This window comes from Notamacropus eugenii, chromosome 6, assembly GCF_028372415.1.
Source record: "Notamacropus eugenii isolate mMacEug1 chromosome 6, mMacEug1.pri_v2, whole genome shotgun sequence".
Lineage (NCBI taxonomy): Eukaryota > Metazoa > Chordata > Mammalia > Diprotodontia > Macropodidae > Notamacropus > Notamacropus eugenii.
In genome coordinates, this window is record NC_092877.1 from 183162820 (window position 1) to 183184950 (window position 22131).

The window sequence follows — 22131 nt, forward strand, 5'->3', positions numbered from 1 at the left end:
CTATCCTGTAATTTGCCATTCACTGCCAGAGAGAAATAAAATTGGCAAATTAGGTTAATTCCAACTAGAATTCAGAGAGATTGATTTCTCTAGGACTAAGAAGATTATTGCTGAAATGAGGAAGAAATGATTACATTTATTATTTTATACATGTGGATGTAGCCAAGAAATATTTAGGACATGAGCAACTGGCAGAGAAATTTCACAAAGAAAAATTATGAAATAATTTAGTAAAAAAGAAAAAGAAATAACTTAGTAAATGACATAACATTATGTCATATATTTAAACTTGTAGAGAGATTGTTGTTGTTTGCCATTCATTCTCAAAGAGAACCATGACATCAGGAAGATGATGCCATGGCAAGCAAATGATTTGGATTTAAGTGACGGAGGGCTGTGCAAATTCACCAACCTCAGTTTCTCCCCTGGAGATATCTGGGTCCAGTCATGAGATGTTATAGTAGGTACACCTGTGGACTTGAGCTCAGGAAGATGAGTTCAAATCTCACCTCAGATATTCATCCAGCTGTGTGACTCAGGGCAAGTCACTTAACCTCTGTTTGCCTCGTTTTCCTCATTTGTAAAATGGGTGTAATAATTGCACCTAGGAATTCAGGATCCTCATTTGTGAGAATCAAGTGAGATAATATATGTAAAGTACGTTATATACAGTGAAGTCAACATCAATCTACATAAACATTTTCATCTACAAAGAACAGAGGATTGTTTGTGAAACTGTGGCCCTCTATTATAATGACTTTTTAAAGTGTAGGTTAAATCTATCATTGTAGTAATGATGTTTTTTTGCTTGTCTATTTCCTTTTCTGAACTTCCTTCTCCTCTATTATGTATATTAATTGTATTGGGCATTTTTTTTGCGCATGACCAGCAGTACTTATCAACTTCCTTTCCCACGGGACTCCGCAGATCCCAGACCTGAAAGAAGCCTTCCCCCATACAAGAAGTATAGATAAGCAAAATAAGTCTCTATCTTGGCTATAACTGAAAATCTATGATTTATTCTGTCCTGTGGCTTTCCTTGTTTTCATTTAGGTTTAAGAACTGTTCAATATACTCACAGAGAGAATTGTAACCCGTAAGAGGCAGAAAATTGTACCTTCAAATCAACTTTTTGAGAAAGAATCTGAGACCCTTGGATACAGATGGATGGGGAGGAGCTCACTATAGCTGTCACTTTCCTGAGTTGAGGAGGGGACACCATTTTATTACTGGTTGCTAAGTATTTAACATATTTTTTTCTTATTTAATAGGTGCTAAACTCCTTTTTGTTTGAACTACTAAAGCAGCAGTTCTCAAACTTTTGGCTTCAGGATCCCTTAGTAGAAACATTACAGTTTTAAGAACTCTTCCCAAAGAACTTTTGTTTTGTGGATTATGTCTTGATACTGTACTTGAAAGAAAAGTTCATGTTATTAATATTATGAAAAATAGTGGTTGTTTTTTTTTTTACTATGCATGTCCCCTTGAAGAGTTTTGAGGATATCCCAGAATATCCAGACCACACTTTGAAAAATGCCAGTGATTGTTAACACTGACTGACTTTTATTGCTCTGAGTCAAAGTTCCAGCCACTCAATCCTAGTTATACTTTTATAGGTCCATTCATTATTTTGTTCAGGAAATGTTTATGGGGAGACTGTTTTGTACAAGGCCTTTTGCTAGATTATAGGAAGATAAGAAGATTGTAAGATACAGCCTTCTAGGATCTCATAATCTAGTAAGAGTGATAAGACAAGTACATCAATAACTGAAGTAATAAGGAAAAGGTGATAAATGCCATACAAAGGAGGAATCTCACAATCCTTTTTGTCATGACCAGAATACGGAGAAAGTAACATTTGAGATGACCCTTAAATGGACTGGAAGTGGGAGACACTGGCGGAAGAGATTCCAGTAAAGTGTCCAGCTAATTTACAGGGAATTCAACTCCTACAAGAAGCCTAGCCTGATGTGCTACTTGTTAATTTCATCTGCATATAAATTACTTTTTATTAAGTTTGCACGTATTTTGTATTACATACTTGTATTCCTGTAATAGAAGCTAAGCTCCATGAAGATAGGGACCATCTCATGATTGTCTTTTTCTCCCTCAGCATCCAGTACAATGCCTAATATAGACAACCGTTGAGTGAATGAATGGAGCAATGCGAGCCTGTCCCTGACTGGTTACAAATAGCACAGAAAAGGAGGGAGGGATTGACGGCTACAGTAATAGGAGATAAAAAGAGCCTCAAATCTAAGATGGCTCCAGGGTTAGGAGCATGGACTGATGGTGTTAATAATAGAAGTGGGAACATAAGGAAGAGTAAATGATTTAAGAACAGAAATCGCCAGTTTTAGTGGGTTTTTTTGAAAGTAGGTGACGTCATGGATATTTAATCCGTATGAATTTCCTCAATCAAGTACACAAACAAATTTTCCAATTTTGTGCCTCGGTTGAAAATAGTTTAAGATGTTTTTTAAAAGAATTAGAATTAGAATAGATGGAAAGTTTCAATGAACTAAATTTTTAGCCCAATTTCTTCCTCATAGACATGATGGACTTTCTGAGATGTTAGTACTTTAGGGGCAGCTAGGTGGTGCAGTGGATAGAGCACCAGTTCAGGATTCAGGAGGACCTGAATTCAAATCTCACCTCAGACACTTGACACTCACTAGCTGTGTGACTTTGGACAAGTCACTTAACCCCAGTTGCCTCATCCTGGGTCATCTCCAGTCATCCTGATAAATATCTGGTCACTGTAATCAGGTGGCTTTGGAGGAGAAGTGAGGCTGGTGACCGGCACAGCCCTCCCTCACTCAAAACAAAATCAAGTGCAAGTCATGTCATTATTTCTCTAATGGCATGGTCTTCTTCGGCAACAAAGAAGGAACACAATTAGGAGAAGCCACTCATAAAGTTACTCCAAAAACTGTAATGAGATCAAAATCATCATTGCCTTTGGAAATGTGTCTTTTAATGGATAGCTTTATTCTCTTCAATATCTTTGCAACTTTCTAGGTCATAGTTCCATTCCTTTCCCTGGTCAACACTCAACTGAATGAAGAGTTTCCTCAATTAGAACATAAGCCTTCTAAGGCCAGAAATGGTCTCCCTTTTGTATTTTTATCATGGATGCTTAACATAGTGGTGGGCACATATAGATGCTTAATAAATGGCTTAAATTAATTGATTGCACCATATTTCTGAAAGACAACTGCAGGACGATAAAAGAGAGCTGAAGATCATGTCAAAAAGACTTAATTTCAAATCATACTTCACTTATTAGTAGAGTGAATCTAAGAAAATCATTTAACTTCTCTGTACCTCAAGTAATTATCTAGTTGTTATCTAGTGATTTTATGTGTACTTATATATAGGCATGTGTACATATTTTCAAATATGTATATATATATATATATATATATATATATATATATATATATATATATATATATATATATATATATATATACACTTTCATATACATACATAAACAGATGTATATATGTATATACATATATATACATACATACAGAAATGAACTTACATACACTAGTAAAGTCATAGCTCTTACATAAATTGCATAGCTACATCTATATCAGAGATTTTAAAAAAATCACAGCTGTCAAATACCTAGTTCACAGGTTATATGCAATACACAAAACTCCCAAGTGTGGCCTAAACTAGATTAAAAGGGAACTGGAAAATATTTAACCAAATGAATAAAAATATGATAAAACATACATAGTCTTACATTTTAAAAATGTCAGTATGCAGCCAGAAGGGATCCTTATGGATGGATTAGTGACTCCCATTTCTATTTGAGTTGCACAACTGTGAATACGTAGAGGCTTCTGAGCACAATAAATCATTTCTTACAACCCTGAATAATTATTTTTCTCTTCAGATGAGTCATTTGAAATATTAAATTATTAATAAATGCTAAATATTATTATAAATTATTATAATTTTAAATAGCAAATATTAATGTTAACACCAAAACATAGGGATTATGGATTTAGACCTGGAATGGGTCTTAGCAGGCATCTAGCAACCCTGATTTCCAGAAATGAGTAAAGAAAATCTCAAAGAGCTGAAGTTATTTATTCCTAATCATGTAATCAGTATGAGTCAAAAGCAGGATTGGAACTCATGGCTTTGTGACTCTCAATTCAGCATTCTATCCACTACATCTCCAATTCCAGAATATATTTTATTTTGTAAAAACTAATAAAATTCTGATTTTTTAATACACAACTTTTTTTATTAAAAGAATTGTAAAATGGAAATGGTCTTGTAATAGTAGTTTCAAAGAGAAAGATCTTTCTCATGAATTTATAGATCAGTATGATCTGCTTGGATCCCCTGGAAGGGTGGAAGGGTGGAGTAGAACCGGGAGGAAGTGATTGAGCAGGGTCAGGTCAGAAGGGAAAGAACACAGGCCAACTGACACAGGCTCAATTGACACACTGTGACAGTTGATAGTGAGAAGGCCCTGGCTGGGGAAGGGGAGGTTTGAGAATGACTTTGCTCTCTGCTTCGATCATGTTTATTAACTTCCTGGTCACCATGAAGGACTTTGCTTTCTGGTTGTGGGATTTGACTTTCTGGTGTTTAAATAAATGTTTTCCTTCTGCCTTCTATATGGAGACTCTTGTATACTTTACTATTGAGGACTATGCTGGCATATGCATAGTCAAGACCACTGCTATGAGTATTGACTTGGCGCTACAGGTCTTGGGAGCAGTTTCTATATAATCAGTTATCAAATTAAAAGTTGTAGCAATGCTCCACTCTCATTCTCTTCCTATCAAAATAGTAATCATTTTCAAGTGTTTTGATTTTTTTAAGCAACTTTGAAACTTTATTACATTTTAACATCAATAAACAGGCCAATTTTCAGTTAGCGTTAGTCGACTATGGAGCTCATTGGCATTACCTATTTCAGAGAAAGAGTAACCTCTTGGATTTTAAGATATCACCACTTAAACACCACTTAAGGGATGTTATAATTATATTACTACAAACAAAAATGGATATTCATAGTTTTGACAGTTTGTTTATACCTAGCTTTAACCTCAAAAGCCAGGCATACTTAAAGTTATTACATAGTTGGAAGGCAAATAATTAAAATTATACTATGCAATTTGAATTCAATATAACTAAATCTAATTATACATTGATAGCTAACATTTGGATTACTTCACTTGCCAAATTAAGTAAAAAATAAGACTTTAAAATATTATTTGAGGCCCTCCATAATTTGGCATCCAGTTATATTTCTATCCATATCCCATTATACATACGTTTTTATCATATTATATTATTATATTTCCCATAATAGTCATATTCTGAAACACTAACTGTATTTTGCTTCATCCTATCCTACCCCCTATTTTTTCAATTTTCTCTTTAGACCTTATCCCTCTCCTAAAGTGTTTACTTCTAATTACTCCCTCCTCCCATTTTCCTTACCTTCTATGATCTCCCCACCCCACTTGTCCACATCTTCGCTACTATCCTGTAGTGTAAGATATATTTCCATACCAATCGAGTGCGCATGTTATTCTTTCGTTAAGCCAAATGTGATGAGAGTAAGCTTCACTTTTTGCCTCCCACCTCCACCCTTTGCCCCTGCATTGAAAAAAAGCTTTATCTTGCCTCTTTTATGAGAGACAATTTGCCCCATTCCATTTCTCCCTTTCTCCTCAAAATATATTCCTCTATCACCCCTTAATTTTATTTTTTTTAGATATCATCACTTCTTATTCAACTCACCCTATCTGGGACTTAGTTTTTAAGAGAAGTTTTGAGTGCCAGATGAGGATTCTGGGAAGCTGCTAAGGAACCCCCTGGCTTTGAAAAGCCACGCGCTCTCAATGGGGTATGAAAATCTATCGCGTCCTACTCAAAATCAGGGAGGAAGGGAATGAGAGGAGGGATAAGAGAAGGGGTGAAGATTGGGGGAAATGGTTATTGAACCCAAACACTTCTGTGGAGAGACAAATCAAAAGAGAGAATAGAATAAGTAGACAGCAGGACGAAATAGAGGGAAATATAAGTAGTATTTTACAAAATGATTCTTATGGAACAGTTTTTCATGATTACACATTTGTAACCTATACAGAATTACTTGCCTTCTCAATGAGAATGTGTTTTGAAGGGAGAAGGGAGAGAATGCAGAATTCAAAGCTTTGAAATTGAATGTTAAAATTGTTTTTACCTGCAACTGGGAAATAAAATAGGTAGGCAACGAGAGATAGAAATCTATCTTGCCTTACATGAAAATAGAAGGAAAGGGAAGAATGGAGGAAGTGGTAGTCAGAATACACACTGTCTTGGGGTGGCAGAAGGGGAGAGATGGAGAGAAAATTTGAAATTCAAAATTTTGTGGAAGTGAACGTTGAAAAAGGAAAATAAATTCAATAAAAAATAAAAATTAGAAATTACTTTCACCTTGAGAATTTCGAGATCAATGATGGAGTAAGCAGTGAATTACTGTCACTCTCTCTTACTGAGCTCTGAAGAACCCAGAGAATAGTGCTCCAGGAGAGATCCTGGAACAACTGACACAACAGAAGGATAGGGAGAAGCAGTACTTATAGACTGGAGAACTTGGAGGATCGCCATGAAATATCCATTTCACACACGTACAAAGGGGAGAGCAGTCCAGGATGGGAGTCATTCCAGCAAGTCAGCAGCAAGCCCTACCTCAGCAAACTAGGGGGAGATCATGAGCCCTAGATTGCTGCAGAAGGCAAATACCAACACCAGATGCCTTAGCATAGCCAGGGGAACCAATCTACTCCAACTCAGAAAACCACTACATGCACCACCATTCTCAGAAAAAGACAAATGTCCTCCAGAAGCCAGGCCTCCTGGGCTCCAGTGTAGCCCCAAGAAAGGAGACATGTTCCAACCACCAGACCTCCATTTCCCTCATTTTAGCTCCACATAAAACCAGAAAAAAATCTGACCTCAGCACAAGCTAGAAGATACCACCACTAAGACCCCAGCTCAGAATCAGGTAAGCTGCCCAATGTCTACGGCCTCCACGTGCCAGCGTCTGAGACCTCAGTTCACAAAGCCAGTGATCAAGCCACTGGCTTCCAACAGAACAAACTTGGAATAGTGCCCTCTGTGCTCCAGCAGGAGAGCTCAATTTTAAAAGCCAGGGAATAGAAAAATAAAATGAACAAAAAAAATCAGAAAAGAAAACCTTTTGTTTTTCCAAATAAATTTTGATATTATTTTATCCAGCTCTAGAAAATAATTGTCTGATAGTTTAACTTGTATGGCACTAAATAAGTAAATTAATTTAGGTAGAATTGTCATTTTTATATTAGCACAGCCTACCCATGAGCAACTAATGCTTTTCCACTTCCTTAAATCTGACTTTTTTTGTGCAAAACGTGTCTTGTAATCGTGTTCATATAATCCCTGGGTTTGTTCTGGAAGGTAAACTCCTAAGTATTTTATACTGTCTACCCTAGCTTTAAATGGGATTTCTCTTTCTATCTCTTGCTGTTGGACTTTGTTGCTAATATATAGGAATGCAGAAGATTTGTGTGGGTTTATTTTGTAACCTGCAACTTTGCCAAAGTTGTTTATTATTTCAAGTAATTTTTTACTTGAATCTCTGAGATTCTCTAAGTACATCATCATATCATCTGCAAAGAGTGATAACTTAGTTTCTTCTTTGGCTATTCTTATTCCTTCAATATCTTTATCTTGTCTAATTGCTACAGCTAACATTTCTAGTACTATATTGAATAATAGTGGTGATAATGGACATCCTTGTTTCACCCCTGATCTTATTGGGAATGCATCTAGCTTATCCCCATTGCATATAATGCTTGCTGAAGGTTTTAGATAGATACCTCTTATTATTTTATGGAAAGTTCCCTTTATTCCTACGTTCTCCAATGTTTTTAGTAGGAATGGATGTTGTATTTTGTCAAAACCTTTTTCTGCATCTATTGAGATAATCATGTGGTTTTTGTTAGCTTTGTTGTTGATGTGATCGATAATGCTAATAGTTTTCCTAATATTGAACCAGCCCTGTAGTCCTGGTATGAATCCTACCTGATCATGATGTATTAATCTCGTGATAAGATGCTGTATTCGTTTTGCTAAAATCTTATTTAAAATATTTGCATGTATATTCATTAGGGAAATTGGTCTATAATTTTCTTTCTCTGTTTTGTCTCTTCCTGGTTTGGGTATCAAAACCATATTTGCATCATAGAAAGAATTTGGGAGGACTCCTTCTTCCCCAATTTTCAAAAATACTCTATATAGTATTGAAATTAACTGTTCTTTAAATGTTTGATAGAATTCACTTGTGAATCCATCTGGCCCTGGAGATTTTATCCTAGGGAGTTCATTGTTGGCTTGTTCAATTTCTTTTTCTGAGATGGGGTTGTGTAAGTATTCAACTTCCTCTTCTGTTAATCTAGGAAATTAGTGTTTTTTAAAATATTCATCCATCTCGTTTAGATTATCGAATTTGTGGGCATAAAGTTGGGCAAAGTAGTTTCTAATTATTGTCTTAATTTCCTCCTCATTGGAGGTGAGTTTACCCCTTTCATTTTTAATATTAGTAATTTGATTTTCTTCTTTCTTTTTTTAAATCAGATTGACCAAAGGTTTATCAATTTTATTAGTTTTTTCATAAAAAACAACTATTGGTTTTATTTGTTAAGTCAATAGTTTTCTTAATTTCAATTCTATTAATCTGTCCTTTGGTTTTCAGTATTTCTAATTTGGTATTTACTTGGGGGTTTTCAGTTTGGTCTTTTTCTAGCTTTTTCAACTGCAAGCCCAAGTCATTGATCTCCTCTTTCTCTATTTTATTTATGTAAGCATTCAAAGGTATAAAACTTCCCCTAATAACTGCTTTTGCAGTATCCCATAAGATTTGGTATGTTGTCTCACTATTGTCATTCTCTTGAATGAAATCGTTGATTGTTTCTATGATTTCTTCTTTAACTCAATCCTTCTTTAGGATTAGATTATTTAGTCTCCAATTGATTTTTGGTCTACCTTTCCATGGCCTTATATTACATGTAATTTTTAATGACTTATGATCTGAGAAGGATGCATTGATTATCTCTACCTTTCTGCACTGGATTGTGAGATTTTTATGTCCTAGTACATGGTCAACTTTTGTAAATGTTCCATATACCGCTGAGAAAAAGGTATATTCCTTTCTATTCCCATTCAGTTTTCTCCAACGATCTATCATATCTACCTTATCCAGAGTTTTATTTACCTCCTTAACCTCTTTCTTGTTTATTTTGAGGTTAGAGTTATCGAGTTCATAGAGGGGGAGGTTGAGGTCCCCCACTACTGTAGTTTTGCTGTCAATTTCTTCCTTCAACTCCCCCAACGTCTCCTCTAAGTATCTGGATGCTATACCACTTGGAGCACACATAATTAGTAATGATATTGCTTCATTGTTTATGGTGCCTTTTAGCAGGATATAGTTTCCATCCTTATCCCTTTTGATTAGATCTATTTCTGCTTTCGCTTTGTCTGAGATTAGGATTGCTACTCCTGCCTTTCTTACATGAGCTGAAGCACAATATATTCTGCTCCATCCTTTAAACTTTATCCTATGTGTTACCCCCCATTTCAAATGTGTTTCTTGTAAGCAGCATATTGTTGGATTATGGCTTTTAATCCATTCTGCTATCCGTCTCCGTATTATGGGAGAATTCATTCCATTCACATTGACAGTTATGATTACAATCTATGTATTTCCCTCCATCCTCTTTCCCACCATTTGTGCTTTTAGCTCTCCTGTCCCCCTTTCCCTCCTCAATAGTATTCACTTTTCACTCCCTCCTCCTCCAGCCTTCCCCTCCTTCTTTTAGCCCCCCTCCCTTTTACTCCCCTCTACTTTTATTGCTTCTTCCCTCCCTTTTAGCCTCCCTTCCCTTTCTTCCCCCTTCCCCTCCTACTACCTATAGAGCTAGTTAGGATTATCTACTTAAGATTATTGTTCCCTCTTTTAAACAAATCAGATGACAGTACCTCTCAAACAATGCTCATCTCCCTCCCCTCCTTCCCTCTACTGTAGTTTTGTACTTCTTCCTGTGATGTAATTTGCTATTTTCTCCTTCCTCCTTTTCACACCTCCTATTACAATCCCTTCTCATACTTAAATCATATTTTTGACATGACATCATTTACTTTATACCCGTTCCCTCTATGCATATCCCTTTTATCATAATAGCTGAACAGTTCTCAAGTTGAACAGGTATCATCTTCCCTTATAAGGAGGTAAACAGTTTGCCCTCATTGAGTAACAAGTTTTTGTTTTTGTTTTCTCCCCCCTGTTTACCTTTTTATGATTCTCTGGAGACCTGCATTTGAAGATCAAATTATCTATTGAGTTCTGGTGTTTTGGTCAGGAAGCTCTGGAAATCCCTTATTTCGTTGAATGACTTTCTCCTTGCCTGAAATGTTATGCTGAACTTTGCTGAGCAGTTGATCCTTGGTTGAAGTCCCAACTGCTTTGCCTTACAGAATATTGGGTTCCAATTCTTTTGATCTTTTAATGTAGAAGGTGCAAGGTCATGTGTGATCCCGACTGTATGTCCTTGATATTTGAATTGTTTCTTTCTGGCTGCTTGTAGTATTTTCTCCTTCACTTGATAGCTCTGGAATTTGGCAACTATATTTCTTGGGGTTTTGAGTTTGGGATGCCTTTTGGGAGGGGAACGGTGGATTCTTTCGATGACTATTTTGCCCTCAGTGTCTAGTACTTCTCGGCAGTTTTCCTTGATGATTTCCTGGAAGATATTGTCCAGACTCTTTTCTTCATCATGGATTTCTGGCAGGCCAATAATTCTTAATTTTTCTCTCCTGCATCTATTTCCCAGGTCAGTTGGTTTTCCAATTAAATATTTTACATTTTCTTCTATCTTCTCATTCTTTAGATTTTGTTTGACTGAATCTTGCTGCCTCATTGAGTCATTAGTTTCTACTTGCCCAATTCTAATCTTCATCGTATTGTTTTCTTCAGTTAACTTTTGCATCTCCTTTTCCATCTGGCCAATTTTTGCCTTTAAGGAGCTATTTTCTCCATTCAATTTTTTCACTTCCTTTTCCATTTGACCAGTTTTCCCAGTTAGGTTTTGTGTTTCCTTTTCCATTTGATCAACTTTCCCAATTAGGTTTTGGGTTTCCTTTTCCGTTTGGTTAACTCTTCCTTTTAGGGATTTTTTTTTCTCCAGTTAATTGTTGAACTTCCTTTTCCATTTGTTCAATTTTCCTTTTCAAAGTGATATTCTCATCAGTGAATTCTTTTTTTATAATTTTAAAATCATTGGCCAGTTTTTCTTCTATGTCCTTCGTCAGCTGTTCCAGGAAAGGTAGTTGTTCTTGCGAGAGGTTCATAGTCCCTTCTGAAGTTTCAGATGGAAGTACAGTCTCAGCTCTGACCTCTTTGGTGTTTGTGTTTTGGTCCTTATCCCCATAGAAAGATTCTATGATTTTTTCACTTTTCGTCTGTTTTTTCCTATTCATGATGTTGCCTGAGTGTTGTAGCTTCTGGTTCTTTCAGTCAGAAGGTACAGAACTTTGTGTTGAGCTGGTGTGTGAAAAAGCTAAAAGCAGGTTTTTGTTTTTTGTTTCCCAGATCAACCCTGGGGTTAGCTTGTTAAGTGTGTGGGAGGAGTGGTCTGGTCACAGGAGATCTCCTCAGCTGAACTGAGGCAAAGGCAAGCTCAGGGGATGGTGATCCCAGCTTCCCTATTTTCTTCCCTTTTCCACTGGAGGCCTGAGGCACGCCTAGATGCTAATGCGTGTTCCCACCCCTCCTGGCGCTCCTCTCCCAGCGCTGAGACTTGCCTGGGTCTCAGTGCGAATTTTCTCTGCCCTGGGTCCTCTGTCCTTCCGGATTGCCTCTGCCACAGTAAGAAGAATCCCCCTTTGCTATTTTCCTAGCCTCTGGTGTTATGAGACTATTTGCCCCCTTCTGCTGTTTCCGCTGATCCAGGATTTTTCTGTGGAAATATTTTATGGTTCTTTCACGGTCATCAGGGGGAGGGAGTCAGCATTTACTGATCACTCTGCCATCCTTTCTCCCGGAAGTTCAAGTAGGTGACTTACCAAAGTTTAGTCTTCAGGCTGAAGGTTTCAAGGCCTGCTGCGCTGATATCTGGTGCTCAGGGTCTCTCACTGGCTCTGTTTGGCTGGTCTCCTGCTCTGCTGGTTCCACCTGCTGCTCTCAGGCTTCTCAGGTCCCTTCTGCCCCGCTGTGCTGACCAAGCTGCGCTGTGCACTGGGGGCTCACTCCCGTGGAACAGATCCTTCCCGTAGACCTTCCAGTCTAACCTGGGCTCCGAATCCTTCAAAGTCTGTCACCCACTGGATTCCATACCTCCAAAGTTTGGTCGGATTCTTCTTTCAGAGATATCCAGAGGAGTTTGTCCAGGAGCCTAGGTGAGTCGTTGCTTTCACTCCACCATCTTGGCTCTGCCCCTCCGAGTTGATTTTTTTTAAGTCAAATGTGGTAAACCACTGGAGAAAACTGAATGGGAATGGAAAGGAATATAACGTTTTTTTTTTTTTCTCTCCTTACTACATGGGAACTACAGAAAAACTGACCATCTATTAGAGCACATATTACCATGTAATATACACAATATTAAGCAGAAAGGCAAAAATATTAAATGCATCTTTTTCACATCATGATGCAATAAAAATAACTCACAATAAAGGGCCCTGGAAAAATAGACAAAAATTAATTAGATACCTAATAATCCAATTCTAAAGAATGGTAGGTCAAACAACAAATGATAGAAATAATCAGTAACATTACTCAGAGAATGAAGATAATGAGAGAACATATCAAAAGTTATGGGACACAGCCAAAGCTGTACTTAAAGGAAATTTTATCTCTCAGTGCTTACATGAGTAAAATAAAGGGATTAATGAAGTAAGCATGCAACTGAAAATATGGAAACATGACAAATTAAAAATCCCCAATAAAACACTAAATTAGAAATTCTTAAAATCAAAGGAGAAATCGATATGATAATTATGAAACAATTGAATAAATAAAACTAAGAGGTGGTTTTATTGTTTTTAAACATAACCAAATCGTTCATTAATTTTATTTTGAAAAAAACGAAAAGAAAGTCAAATTACAAGTACGATAAAAGTAAAAAGTGCCTTCACTATCAGTAAAAACAAAATTTAAGCAATAATTGGTAGATATTTGTTGCGAATGTATGGGTATAAATCTGAAAATCTAAGTGAAATGGATTAACATTTGCAAAAAATAAAAAATGAATTTCCAGGATTATCAGAAGAGGAAAAAACATACTAAATAACCCCATTTCAGAAAAAAAGAAAAGAAAAGAAATAGAACAAGCCATTAGTGAACTCCTCAGGGAAAAAAAAAATTCGGGATTAGAAAGATTTACAAATGAATTATACCAGACTATTAAAGAATAATTAATCCGAATAAACTATATCCAAAATACAAACTATTTGGAAAAATAGGTGAAGAAGGAGGACTACCAAATTCTTTTTAAAATATGGTGCTGACATCAGGAAGTGTCAAAACACTGAAGGACAATTATGGGCAATAGCCTTATGAAAAGACATATAATGTTTTAAATAAAATATTAGCACAGTGATTATAGCGATTTATCATGAGTATAATATACTATGACCAGGTGGGATTTATATGAGGAATTCAGGGCTGGTTCAATATTACGAAAACTGTCAGCATCATATCAAAAGCAAAACTAAGAGAAATCATATGATTATTTAACAATCGACAAAGAAAAAGTCATTGAGAAAATAAAATACCAATTCCTATTTAAAACATTAGAGAGTATAGGAATAAATAGAACCTTCCTTTAAATAAGTATCATCTCCATAAAACTATCTGCAAGTATTATGTGTAAGGGTGATAAGACAGAAACATTTCCAGTAAGATCAGGGGTGAAATAAGGATTTCCGTTGCCATCAATTTTGCTCAGTATGGTACTAGAAATGATAACTTTAGTAATAAGAGATGGAAAAAACACCTGAAGAAATTAAAACACGCAAAGAAGAAACCAAGTTATCACTCTATGCAGATGATATGATGGCATACTGAGATAATTCGAGAGAATAAACTAAAAAAAAACTATTTGAAATGTTTAATCACTTTAATAAAGATGCACAATATATAAAATAAACCCACATAAATTATTCTCATTTTTGTATACTAACAAAACCCAACAGCAAAATACAGCGAAATTTCATTTTAAAGTAATTGTAGACAATATAAAAATAACTGGAAATGTATGTGCTAAGGCAAAATCAAAAACTATAGGAACATAATCAGAAAACACTTCTCACACCAAAAAAGTGATATTTAAATAACTAGAAAAACATCAGTTTCTCTTTAGTAGACTGATTTAGTATAATAAAAATGACAATTCAACCTAAATTAATTTACTTATTTAGTGCCATACCAATCATACTACCAAAAATGTTATTTTATTTTTTGATATATAATTTATTTATTTTCATTTCTTAACATTCACTTCCGTAAGAATTTGAATTCAAAAGTTTCTCTCCACCTCTCCCCATCCCCCAAGCCAGAACAGCGTGAGCCCCCTCCACCCCTTCCTCCAGTCTGTCCTCCCTTCTATTAATCACCCTTTTCCCATTCCCCTTCCCCTCTTTTTTCCTGTCGGACAAAATAGATTTCTATACTCCATTGCCTGTATACTTTAATTTCCAGTTGCATGCAAAAACAATTTTTAACATTCATTCTCACAGCTTTGAGTTCCATATTCTCTCCCTCCCCCACTCTCACTGACAAAACAAGCAATTCAATATAGGGCATACATGTGTAAAAATGCAAAGTACTTCCATAATAGGGGTTGCCCATCAAGTAGGGAATGATTGAACAAATTGTGACTTATGAATATAATGGGATATATTTTTTAAAAATGATGAGCAGGCAGACTTCCAAATAACCTGGAAAGTCTTATATAAACTGATGAAAAAAGAGCAGAACCAGGAAAACATTCTACATAGTAACAGCAACATTGTGTGATGATAAACTTTGATAGATTTATCTCTTCTCTGCAATACAATGATCTAAGACAATTCCAAAAGACTCATGATGAAAAGTGTTATGCAGAGAAAGGACTATGGAGTCTGAATCGAAAAGCAAGCATAGTATTTTCTTTTTTATTCTTTCTTGCAGTTTTTCTCCTTTGGCTCTAATTCTTCCAGACAACACACTCATATGAATGTATATATGTGTATGTGTGTGTGTGTGTGTGTGTGTGTGTGTGTGTGTATGTGTGTCCTATATCAGAGTGCATGCTGTCTTTGGGAAGAGGAAGGGGGAAGAAGGGAGAGAAAAATCAAAACTCCATATGGTATAAAAGGCAATGTTGAAAATGAAAATAAATAAATATTTTTTAAAATACTTTCGGTTTTACATATGAAGTACATAGTGTTGTCCTCCAGAAAAAATCTCATTTTTCTTTGTTTATTATATTAATGAATTACTTTCTAATCATCCAGAGAAAAGAGTACAATACTTTTCAATATCGAAATTTCATGATAGTAAACTTATTTTTTTTGTTGGTTTGCATTTTAGTTAGAACCGAATGCTTAAAAGACCAAGCATGATTAGTTTTATACTTGTAGAAACAATATACCATCAGATTTAGGAAAATATCCTAGCTATTATCATTAAATAGGGGGAAAATTTTCTATGAAGCAGGAATTTAAGGCTTTTCAAAAATAACTTTATCTTCTCATTGAAGAACCCTTCCTTGAGAAGGCATGGACCTCAGTTTTGATAAATACTTTACAAAAATAGAACAGGGAACCTGAAAGTAGTTTAATACTGACTTTCCACAAATTGTCTATTACAACTATTTATTCCTTGGGATGGAAAAAGAGCTGCGGATTCAAGAAACAAAAAGTGAGAGGGGAGAGGAATACAAAAATTTAATTTAATCCAAATAAAATTTATTAAGTTCCTATGAATAATACTATGCTAAGTACCAAGGATACCAACACAAATGACATAATGTGCCTGTCCTCACTCAAGTGCAACATGCCTATAAGCAAAAACAATATAATTTGAGGATCAGAGAATACTAAAAAAACTGGAGATATCAAGACGGAAACTTCTCTTCAGCTGTCACATAAACTGAGCTTTGAAGAAAATTAAGGATTTGAAATTATTTCTTGGTGAAGATGGACTACATTCCAGGCAAGAGCCATAACTTTTCTTAGGGCCAGGAAGTAGGAAATGGGATGCCAAGTTTGAGGAAAAATAATGAGACCATTTTAACTGAGCCTGTCAAAGGTATCAGTGTGTGGAGGGAGAAGTTACTAGGAAAATTATAGAAACTGAGGGCTTCTCAGAAACTCTTTTTTTTACGTTCCAGTTTTTAGGAAAACTGTTCCATTCGTAACAGTCACTTTCTTAACTCGTACTCCAATTATCAATAAATCAGCAAACATTTATTGTCTAATATGTTTCAGGCACTTATGCTTGTGGGATACTAAAAAAAGGCAAAAGACAGACTTTGCACTCAAGTAGCATATAATCTAGAGGACAAATTTATACGTTTTGGAACGAGTTAACCTATACCTCATGGCATCACTTCAAGAAAACTCAGACCATTGTAAGTAAAGGTAGAGAGAAGTGGGGGCAAAAAACACTGAGAGATAGTGCTGTTTATGCTAATTTTACAGTTAGATATGCCATGTAGAAACACTTAAAATATTTATTCATGAGATGTATTTGTGATTTTTCAAAGGAAAAATCAGTAAATGATTATTACATAAACAACATGAAGCTTCTGGTTACTTAAAGAAAATAGCCAGATGCCTTAGAGAGGTATTCCAATGCCTTAGAGGTATGATGCAGCTACTTAATACGCACAAATTGTTAAAGAATATTTTACAATCCTAACTGATTTTTTCGGGAGGAAGGTCAGATGAACAATTTCTTTCATTTGGAGGATTCTCAGAGTAGAAACTCTGCCAATTCAGATTAACCCTGCCTAGAGGAACTAAGATTAAATGCTTGCCCAAGATTCTAGAAACATCAGAGATGGGATTTGGAAACATGTCTTACTGATTTCTAAGTATGCACTCTATTAGAATATATTGTACCTCAGTGTAAGTCATTCTATAAGTCACTTGTAGAAGAATATGATATCTGTGATTTATAAACATTAGGAAATAATTTCTTCCAAACTAAGGATTATTATGTCTGATGGGAAAAAAAAGCTATTGGCCATACTCTTGAAAATATTTAACTAACTCGTAACAGCATATAATAAAGTCACACTTTTATTTGGCAAAACAAAAATTCAAATCCATGTTATTGATATTGGTATATAAATATTTAAGATCACAATTATTATTTCTAAGGTAGTAGAAGCCATTTAATCTAAAAGGCACCAAAATAAGAATGCCCCAACAAATGAGGCAGTTTCTATTTGAAACTTTACAGTGAAAGGAAACAAAATAACTGTGGAAGCAGTGAAATTCATTTTGAACTTTTATTTTATATTTTAAGAAGTTATTTTCTTCAAATTTTACATTTTCAACATTTAGAGAAATATTGTTATTTGGTAAATTTATTTACATTTTTAATCCTTTCTCAATGTTGTCTTCCATACTTATATTTCAAATGATATATTTCTTTCTCATTTGTCCCATATTTCATGTTTCATTTAAATCTCTCTTGATAATAAGCCTTAAATCAAACATATTCTAACTGATCCTCAAGTAGTACAATGATCTTTACTGTCAAATTGATAATTTATCAGTATTTTCTTCTTTGGCTAAAAGTACTCCTTTATTATATCATATGTCATATTATGGAAAGCCAAACCTTAATTTTGACACCAGAGATATTGAGTTTATCCTTCGTTTTTGAAGAGGACTATGACAAAATGGAAATGATGACATGACTTGTAGTTGACTTTGATTTGAGTGAGGGAGGGCTGTGCAAGTTCACCAGTCTCACTTTCTGCTAAAGAACCATCTGCGTCCAGTGGTCAAATATTCATCAGAACAACTAGAGATGACCTAGGATGTAATGAGACATGGTGGCCCTTTTTGGCTAAGGCCTTTCCAGGTTCTTACTTTGACTGAGGAATGCCCATTCAGTTACTAGGTCTCTTTAAGAAATGATTCAAGAGGTGGCTCCTTTAATTAGAAAAGAAAGAAAAAAATCAATCTGGGAGGTGAAGATCCTCAGGGTTGCTGTTACAGGGAGAAACAGTTACTATTGACATTCACTCAAAGCCAGGAGGGCCCAAGATATATAAGTGGAGCTTCAGCAAAACCTGGTGTGGGCCAAACTATGAGCTTCAGAGTGAACTGGGTTTAAGGTTTTTTGAATGACAAGAGAAAAAGAAAGAGAGAGAGAGAGAGAGAGAGAGAGAGAGAGAGAGAGAGAGAGAGAGAGAGAGAGAGAGAGAAAGGAAGGGAGGAAAGAAGGAAGGAAGGGAGGAAGGAAAAAAAAGAAATCTAGTCAGTAAACCCCAAGTTAAATGGACAACTTCTGGACATCAAGATTTACCTTGTTTTGGAGAGGAGAGGAAAAGGAAGAAGGGGAGGGACAGGACAAGCTGAGCTATCCAACCGTCTCTGTTCCTATTCAGACAGCTCCATCCACTCACAGGTCGATAGCTAAGGAAGATGAAGCTCAAAAACATAAAGTGACTTGCTTAATGTCACACAAGTAGACATGCAATCTGAACTCACTTGTTCTAATGCGACACCCAGAGTTCTTCCCACTCTACCATAATACCTTCCCATAATCCTGAAATGAGTCATTTGCCTAAGGTCACACAGAGAATGAATGTCCGGGATTGAATACTGATGCAAGTCATATACCTTCTGATCTGATGGCTTTTTTGCAATGCCATGACTATCGACAAGAGCACCAGAAATGTATATAAAACAATGGAATAGATCTCTTAATTTCCATACATGTCCATTTGAAACATGATTCAGTAAAAGAAATACCTGACGACCAAATCACCAATTAGAAAATGATTATTATAGCAAAATGGATTTTTGCCAAGTAAGATAGCTGCTGACTACTCTTATATTCAAAAGCTTATTAGACCAATATTTCAACATCCTAGTCATGATATTTATTATCACATTTCAGTTTTCTAAGGTATGACTGATAAGTAACAGCTTTGATATGCTTAATACTATACAGAAATGTTAGACTAATCTCAGTCAATACAGAGACCGTTTGCTAACCTACTTGAAAGTTATCACTTCTGCTTTCTCTTAACCATCTTGGTCAAGATTTTCGTTCATTTTAAACATATATTCAGACCACGTATTTCTCAGATCACGTATTACTCATTACATAAGTAATAAGAGAAAGCAAATATTACACTTATTTATAGATGGAGAAGTATTGGGTAATTGTCCTTAGACTGTTCTGTAAAGCAAGTCTCTTTCTTTCCTCCTTGTCATGACCAAGTTTGTGCAAAATTTCATTTTCAAAAGGGGAAATAATTATTTTAATAAAATGAGCAGGTTGTATTAGATTGTAAGGTTACTTTCAGTTCACTAAAAAAAATAATTTATGTAGCCTCCTTTCTCTGCCTCCACTATGAACATCATTTTGTTGCTGTTTCCTGTTGCTTTTGGAAGAACCACCACCACCACATTTCACCCTTGGCTGTAGCTAAAACTTCAGGCTCAGATCTGGACAGGAGGCAAGGGCAAAGCATGCAGAAAGAAGAACGTGATGTATAGAACAGCCACAGCACACAAAAAGAAGTTCAGGGTTTTCTCAAAAACTTGGCTGTGAATATTTCTACTAGTGTTGAAGAACCATTGAAGACATGATTAAAGGTAATGAGACAGTTATTCATTTCATCAACCCCAAAGTCCAGGCTTCTCTCTCTGCCAACACCTTTACAATCACTGGCCATGCAGAAGCCACGTCAATCACAGAAATGCTTCCTGAAATATCAAGCCAGCTTGGAACTGACCACTAACCAGTTTTAGGAAGAGAGAGGAAAAGTTCCCAATGCAAATGTTGGATAACAAAGCATCCAAGCCTGTAGACATTAAAGAAGAGGATGACGGTGTACCAGATAGTGAAGAAAATTTTGACAAAGCATCAAAGAATGAAGCAAATAAGATTGTGATGATTCTTGGCAGCTAGCATGAACTAGGTTGGAGAAAGAAACAGGAGGTTCCAGAGTTGTACAGTGGCACAAAATGTCACCTTTTAATAGTTCAGTAGTATAAATATTTTGTATAGTAATCGTTTGTTCAATTTGTTCAATTTCCTGTTTGTTCAAGCATTTTTCCATTAATTTATTTGCATTTTGTCCTTCTCCCAGGATCCAGACTTTTGGTCAAAAAATGAAAAATTGAGGCAGCTTTGAAGGTTTTTGTAGATTTGCCAATGTGTTGTGTGTGGGTGTCCAGACTTGTGTGTGTGTGTGTGTGTGTGTGTGTGTGTGTGTGTGTACAGTGGAGAGCAAATCGGATAAGAGTTGTATTGATCCTTCACCCTGTCCCTAGTAGAAAAGAAATATTTGTCTAAAAAAATAATTTCATTAACTTTCAACATACACTTGCATAAGCTTTTGACTTTTACATTTTCTCCCCCTCCCTCTCTTCCACCTGCCCCAAGATGGCATGCAATCTGATTAAGACTCTACATATACATGCTTATTAAAAATATTTCCATATTATTCATGTTATAAAGAGGAATTAGAATGAATGGGAGAAACCACAAGAAAGGAAAGCAAAGAAAAACAAAACAAAAACAATAGAGAAAGAGACCAAAGAGTATGCTTTGATCTTCATTCAGAACCCAGTTCTTTCTCTGGATATGGATAACGTTTTCCATCACGGATCTTTTGGAGATATTTTAGATTCTTGCATTGCTGATAAGGGTGAATCAATCAAAGTTAGTCATTGTACATTGTGGTTGTAACTCTCTACAATAATTTCCTGCTTCTGTTCGTTTCACTCATTATTAATTCATCTGAGTCTTTCCAGGTTTTTCTGAAGTCCACATCTTGTGCTAGGGCCTGGTTATTGGCTTTGTGTGTTGGTGGTCCTCAGGTGCTGGCAGCTGGAAGCTGTATAGACTTTAGCTATACAGAGTGAGGTGTGGGTGTGCAGGGGTCTGGCCACTGGAGGTCACCTCCTCCCCAGAGGTTATGTTAGAACACAGGTAGGCTCAAACCCTGGTGGACATCGGTATGCCAGAGGACAGGATGGTTCACAACACTGGTGTCTGTTGGTTTCCAAAGTTATGAGAAGGCATGTGGGGGTATCCACCACCCTGGAGCTCAGGATAAACTGGTGGTTTGCTCAGGTTTGGCTTTCCAAGAAACCTTGCATTCTATACTGGACCTCTGTGGCCACAGTAAATTGGAGCTTCACTATTTGTCTCCCTAGTATCATGACCTAAAAAGAAATATGTTGCAAATATGTTTGATCTTTATGATGGCTCCACTGTTCCAGGATTTTTCCTGGGGAAATATTTTCTGGGTATTTCAAAGTCTATAAAGGAGTGTGACAGCAACTTACTGCTTACTCAACATTCTTAGTTCCAAGAGGTTCTTATTTTTAAAGAACAAAACAGTATATGGACTATTTTTAGTCAAAAAGTTAACAAAAAAATACCTATGATTTATTTTTTCTCTTATGTACTTATTATTTATTATAACACGATAATATCCATCACAATCACAAATAATAATTGGTTGTTCACCAGTGATGAGCATCCACTCAATTTCCAATTCTTTAAATATTTTTTTTAATTTATTTGTATTTAGTGTTCAACATTTGTTTCAACAAGATTTTGAACATTTGAACATGATCAACAAGATTCCACATTTTCTCCCTATCTCTCCCTCCCCCCACCGCAAAATATCGTGCATTCTGATTATCCGTTCCCTCTATCTGCCCTCCCTTGTACCACACCCCTCCCTTCCCATATTCCCATAAAAGTTTCCAATTAATTTTCAGTCTTGTCATGGCCCCTTATTATATATAATTTTATTGCATCGTTATCTGAATGCTTCATTTAATATTTCTGCCTTTCTACACTGACTTGAGGTTATTATGCCC

General features: G+C 35.8%; 1 pseudogene; it reads left to right on the forward strand.

The window, feature by feature from the left end:
* Positions 1–20203, forward strand: part of LOC140512201 (transcription factor BTF3 homolog 4 pseudogene) — an 87847-nt pseudogene extending 67644 nt beyond the window's left edge.
* Positions 20204–22131: the final 1928 nt, after the last annotated feature.